The 6,577-nt window shown below is 41.7% G+C and overlaps 1 protein-coding gene across 1 annotated transcript in view; it reads right to left on the reverse strand.

Annotated features, from left to right (window-relative positions):
- Positions 1-6,577, reverse strand: part of ITGB8 (integrin subunit beta 8) — a 70,117-nt gene that overhangs the window by 48,813 nt on the left and 14,727 nt on the right. The window lies entirely within an intron of this gene.

Genomic DNA, 6,577 nt, shown 5'->3' on the forward strand with positions numbered 1-6,577 from the left:
CCACTTCTCCCCGCTCCCTCTCAGGCGAGGGAGGGGGGAGAAGCGGAACAGCGGCACGTTCAGGGGAGGAGGCGGAGCGGAGGTGAGCTAGGGTGGGAGGCGCAGGAAGTAACAGGGGGTAGAGGAACTGCTCCCCGCTCCAGCTCACCTCCGCTCCACCACCGCCACCTCCCCTGAGCGCCTGCCGCTCGGCTTCTCCTCCCTCTCAGCCTTGCTGCGCGAAACAGCTGTTTTGCGCCCGGCAAGCCTGGGAGGGAGGGGGGAGAAGTGGAGCGGCGGCGGCACGCTCAGGGGAGCAGGCGGAGGCGGAGTGGAAGCGAGCAGAGGCGGCGAGCTGGGGTGGCGGGGGCACTTTTTCCCCATGCCCCGGAGTCGACGCCTATGATGGCCAGCGCCAAAATGCCGCCCCTAGAAATGTGCCGCCCCAAGCACCTGCTTGTTTTGCTGGTGCCTGGAGCCGGCCCTGAGTATAGAGCACCTATACAAATCTTAATGCCTATATTCAGATACTGGAAATATTCTTCCCACCCATCATTACACTGCTTAGCATATCGCTTCATGCCTGTGTTTTTGGAGGGCATGGTTTCAACTCTTACTATTCTCAAACCTTTGATACAGAACATTGACAGTTTGCCTCTGAAAGGAGATCTATTCTTCTTGAGCCTGTCAATCAGCCCTCTCTGAGCATCAACATTAACAGACTCTTTCAGCATATTCAGTCTAAGGCTATGTCTACACTGTACTTTCGTCGTTAAAAAACTTTTGTCGCTCGGGGTGTGAAAAAAAGTTTTAATGACGAAAAGTGCAGGTGTGGACACCGCTTCGTTGGTGGAAAACACTCTCCTGCTGACAAAGCTACCACCCCTCATTAGGGATGGTTTTATTTTGTTATTAGCAGAGCTCTCTCCTGGCAGAAGAGAATGGCTACACTGCATACCTTACAACAGCACGGCAGTAGCGGCACAGCCGCACCATTGTAAGGTATGCAGTATAGACGTAGCCTAAGTGACTCTCACATCAGAGCGTATGTCTGTGGTAGCAGAGAGTCTTCCTGACAACAGGCATTAGGAAAGTGTATTTTATGGCTCCTCTGTACACAGTGAAGTATATTTAAATTGGAGTGCAGCAGACACAGTGATCAACACCACTGCCGGCAAATGTCACAATCAATTTGCACAGAAGCCGGCAGAGACTCTACGGCTAAAATTTTGGAAGATAGCATTTTAGTTTCATATGGTCCAAATTTTAAAACTGTAATTTGTAATGGCAACAAAGTCAGTAAGTGCAAATGTAGTAAATTACAGCACATGGGATCCACCAGTACACTGCGCATAGTATAATACACAATCTTGCATCCATTATAACATGTGCATGCTGCTTTACGAGACACTTGTTTTTCATTCAAGATTTTAACTTTGTATAAACCAGGGGTTCTCTAACTTTTCCATAGCATTGACCACACCTTAATAAAGATATTGTCTCACAGATCACCTCCTTCCCATTCATTATCATGCAAGCCAATTCCCCTTCCAGAACAAAATCCTTGTGACAGTTAAAACAGCTCACACTAAAAATAATATTGAGAAAGTATTTAATATTATAACTTCTTTTAATGTGATTTTAGTAGCTGGATTCGAGGAGGAGAACCAGCATTAAACGATCAGCCAGCTCTCCGCAGGTAACCAGCAAGAGCTTCTTGCATAACTGATGCTTACTTGATGACAGCTTGGGAACTATTGGTATAAACAAAATAGATCAATGTCTAATAGAATATGACCTTAAGGTCCTACCCTGCTCACATTTTTAAGTTAGTGGCAAAACTCACAATGACTTAAATAGAAGCTTGATCTGCCTTCTATTTTATACAAGCTGTATCAAAAATATTTTATTATAAAATAATAATAAATAATAATAATGCAGAGAGAGAAATTAATACATATACGAAAGGGAGAAAATGTGTGCTATCAGATGACAGAGTACTGATGAACTGAAGAGATACAGGAACACAATTTTAGATGGCAAGAGATGCAGAGGAGAAGGTTCTTGCAGCAGAAGAGAAATTGCTTGAAGGGACAAAGAGGATGTCAGTGCTAGGTAAGTGGGGGGAGCATCAAGGAAGGTAAAAAGAGCAAAAACTAGTCTATAAGGTATACTTTAAAAAAAGAAACATGGTAAATTTGGACTAGACCTGAAATGAGTGCAAGGCAGGACAGTGTTGTTCTTTGTTACCATCAAACTTCTTTGCATTTGTGAGAAGATGGGCAGCAGCGTTCTCCACGTGCTAAAATCTAGAGAGCTGGAACTTGGACGCCACGGAGAAGGTGGCACTACAAATTGAAAGGATGGGAGAAGACAACACAGATGAGGATTTCAGTCAAGGCAGTGCACTGGCAGGGATGTGAAGCTGGCGATAGACAGATCAGCAGGAATAAGAGGGCCCAGGACGATGCCAAGGTCTTGGAGGAGGAAATAGAGGGGATGGAGTTGCATTTGAGGATTTTCTTGCTCAAGAGAATCCCTTCTCTCTTCAATTCAATGTCTACAGAAGCAGAAATGAAGCCAGAAGTTTATTTGGTCATGACAGACAGTGAGAGGAACAGAGAGAAGTCATTAAAGGTACCAAAGGGTATAGAATGGCTGATCATCATCATAAGCGTGGCAACTAAAAGAAAAGGTAGGGAGAAGCTGGATAGAAGAGAAAAGAGGCTAAGACCTAAACCTTGATGGGATCCACTGAGATGCAGCCAGTTCTAGCAGAAGAGTGGTTTGACAGGTAAGAGCAGAAAGTTTACAGGTGGAAACCGGCAGGAGAAAGTGATCCACAATACTGAAGGCTGCACTAAGGCCAAGGAAAACCAGGAGGGAGAAAGTGCCTTCAGCAGAAATAAGGAGAAGGTTGTTCGTTACATGGAAAAGATCAATTCTACTGTTGCCATTTCCCTTAAGAGTTTTTAATATGGTGTATTGGCCTGTATGACTAAATAGACAAAAACTGGCCAAATTAATCCCTTGTAATCATTGTAATCAATGGAGTTAAACCAGAAATGAATTTGGTCCAGTGAATTTCTTATATTCATTTAAGAGAGTCCCCACTATAGATGTAGACTCCAATATGAATAATATAGGTAATTTACTTGCAGAGTTCTTGCATGTATTTCTTAAACATTTCCCAGAATGAAATGTTACTGTATGTGTAACATGACCACGCCCACACACACACCTGCCAGGAAGGATAATGAATGTCAATCATCAACAGGATGAGTGGACAGCATCAGGAAGCTGAATAGGCACAAAACTTCTTCCAGATTTTTTTATTAATGTTATTGTTGGTTATGAATATAGCTAGAGTCTATTTTGTTAGAAATAGCCAGGAGTGAAAACAGCAAGAAAGAGGAGAAGGCCCTAAAACTCCAGTTGGGGTTTTCTATGTGATAGTTAACACATGGAAGACTGTTAACAAATGAGATTAGAGATCTTTTTGCTGATGACTCCTCAGAAGTTCTGTTTTCCAATCATGAAATTAATGACTGGCAATTGAAAAGCTTGTTACCACTGGCTTAAAAGATTAATTCATTTGGAATGAGGAGGAGGGAAAACTTGAAACTGATTTATTGATACCCAAAATAGACTCTGGCTAGATCATTAATGTCGTTCCTAAGTTTCTGTTTCAATATGATCTCTTATAACAGTTACATTTATGGACCTGTGTTCATTCCCAAAGTATTTATTATTTAGTTATAAGTCTATTCTAAAACTTTAAAATGAAAAGCTTATACTAAATCAGTTTAAAAAATATCTTATTCCAAAAAATAAGAAACATTTTTATGAGTTGGCTCTGTAAAAAATGGAGAATTTTCCTGCCACTTCACCAACAACAGAGTCCAGATAAGACTGACTTACTATACAGCCAAAGTTAAGAGCAAGTTTCTATTGGCTTAGTTAGAACTGATGTATGCCAAAAGGTATTTTAAAAAAGAAGGGCCAAATTTTGGCTTGAGAACCACATAGGCATCTGCACATAATAAAAACTAAGTGTAGCAGGTTAAACTGCATATATCCAGCCACACATACAAAGAAGAATTCCCCACACAAGTCATAATTATCACAGGTATTGAAGAAGTGAATGCACTGCTTTCTGGAGGGCACACTCTTAGAATGGCAAGCCAAAAACATAACCATCAACTTGTACCCTCTCAGATTGTTTAATAAATGAGTACATGAAGTTGAAGGTGAGAATGGGAATTTATGATCATGTAGTCTACATAACAGAGATTACAGAATTTCACCCAGCCACTCCTGTATCAAGACCAGAAACTTTCGGGGAACTAGAGTATAGCTTTTAGAAAGACATCCAATCTTGTTTGAAAGACTTAAATACACCAAATCCTTATCTGGGCCTCTCTGTAGTTACTATGGTCCATAATAGCCATTATGTGGCAACACTTTGGAAGAAGGCCACAGGTTTTTCCTGTGTCTGTAATGCAGTATATTAGAGTTGCCTTCACCCTTCTATCTTATTTGACAGGCCAGACAGCTTCATTCCCATAAGTAGGACAGCCAGCAACTGCCCCAGATAACAGACAGTTTCCTGGTTTATTTTGACTGAAAGTGCAGATGCACACTGAAAAAGTATTGCAAAAATGGCACGGAGCAGGAGGGTTTCCATTATGATTGTGTCTAACACTTCTTGCTTACTTTCCAAGTGGGAAAAAGGTTTGTTTTAATTGCCAATCCTGCAAACTCATCCTGGAATCTGAAAATCAACATGAGTTCTTTCCTGCTTGCATTCCACCATAAACAATATTGTACAGGGTAAATTAAGCTATCAGGATATGTCTACACTGCACACTAAGTCCAAGCCCTGACTCAGGTTTGAGCCCAAGCTCCCCTTTTGTCCACACACAAATCAATCTGACTTGGATCAGCAAGCACTCAGGACCTAGGACTCAGCTACGGTTGTGGGTCATCGTCTGAGTCCCACTATCACTTGGGTCCAAGCCCTGTTGTTCTGCAGTCTGGATGTAGCTCAAGTGACAGACCCAAGTCAGAAGGTGGACACATCAGCACAGCCACAAGACCAAGGTCCAGCAATTGTAAACCCAGGTTTACAATACAGTGTAGATGCTAAAGCACAGGTTTGGAAACATTGAGTCCAAAAGGCCGGGTTCCACAGACCCATGTTTACAAGACAGTGTAGACATACTGGCTGTTTCTTGGGAGCTGCACCTATGCCTTTAAATTAATTTCTGCTACACCCAATTTCCCAATAGAATAGCACAGGTGTAACAAAGGACAGAATTTCAGAGTAAAAGAACACCAACTTGAAAAAAAAAATCACATTTCCTTATGAAAACCTGTGTATCTGCTCTTTTTACAAGTAATCCCTCAGATTACTAGAAAAGAAACATTAGAGAAAAACATTTTTCCTCTGTTTTTTCCCCCTGTACTTTGTGCAGTTGACAGTAATTTGAGTTTAGCCTGTTTCACTATTTTATTGATGGTCACTTGCATCACTCTAACACATTGCTCTGATGGGATCTCAGCTGCATGCTCCTCCACAGGATGTGAAAGAGGGTGCTTAGTAGCAAGAGCAGGAGCAAACCTGCAATTAAACTGAAGAGGTAACAGGCAGATGCATGCACAAAGAGAATGGTAATGGGGAGGAGAGCAGGATTGAACAGGTTTGGTATTGCTGCTCTTGGGCCCACCAAAGAGACTTTTGTCAACATGGTAAGGAAGTAAAATCCACTCCCATAACCATTAAGATTTATTTCCCCATTTAAAATGTCTAGACTTTTTTTTTTTAAATGGCTAATTTAAAAAACTTCCTTATTTTAAGGAACACTGTCAACTTGAATGGAGTTTTCTGGCAGTTTCACTGAAAGAGATCAAACCGTAAGAGTTAAATGCACTCATCTAGATAAATACTGTGGAAAGCATCGCTAGCGAGCAAGACTGGGAGCTGGATTTGGAGTCTAGTTCTAACTCTACCATGGTCTTGCTGTGTGCTGTTGGTAGGTCAGTTAACCTCTCTGTCTCTCATTTACTCCTACGTGGAAATAATAACCTTTACAAGTCACTTTGAGATCTAGGAATAAAAAGCACTACCTGCACGTGCACAGTATAGACTGACACACAGTCAGAATTTTAAAAAACTAGGTACGTGAGATCCTAAGGCATGTGAGATCAATTTCTGAAGACTGTAAACTTTATTTTTAAATACGCAGTTTCTAAGCCTTTATGGTCGCAAAGAAAATCTTCAAAAAGTTACGTGATGCAGCATTATTTCCATGAATCTTTGCTGCTCATAGGTTTGCAGGTCTCTGAGATGTACATTAGCAAGTCTAGAAGATTTAAAAAAAAAGAAATGTGGTGAATTTAGACTGGACCCTGACATATATGACTCAGCTGTGCCTCCGTTGCTGCTACCCCTCTTACTATGGCAACACTGCTATTTATACTCATGCTAGTGCAATGAGACCTAGTGAGAGTATACCTACGTGAGACGGGGAATCACACCCCTAGCTCATAATATAGATCAGGAGTCGGCAACCTCTGGCACGTGGCTCGCCAGGGT

This window comes from Terrapene carolina, unplaced genomic scaffold, assembly GCF_002925995.2.
Source record: "Terrapene carolina triunguis isolate 2854851 unplaced genomic scaffold, T_m_triunguis-2.0 Scaffold84, whole genome shotgun sequence".
Classification (NCBI taxonomy): domain Eukaryota; kingdom Metazoa; phylum Chordata; order Testudines; family Emydidae; genus Terrapene; species Terrapene triunguis.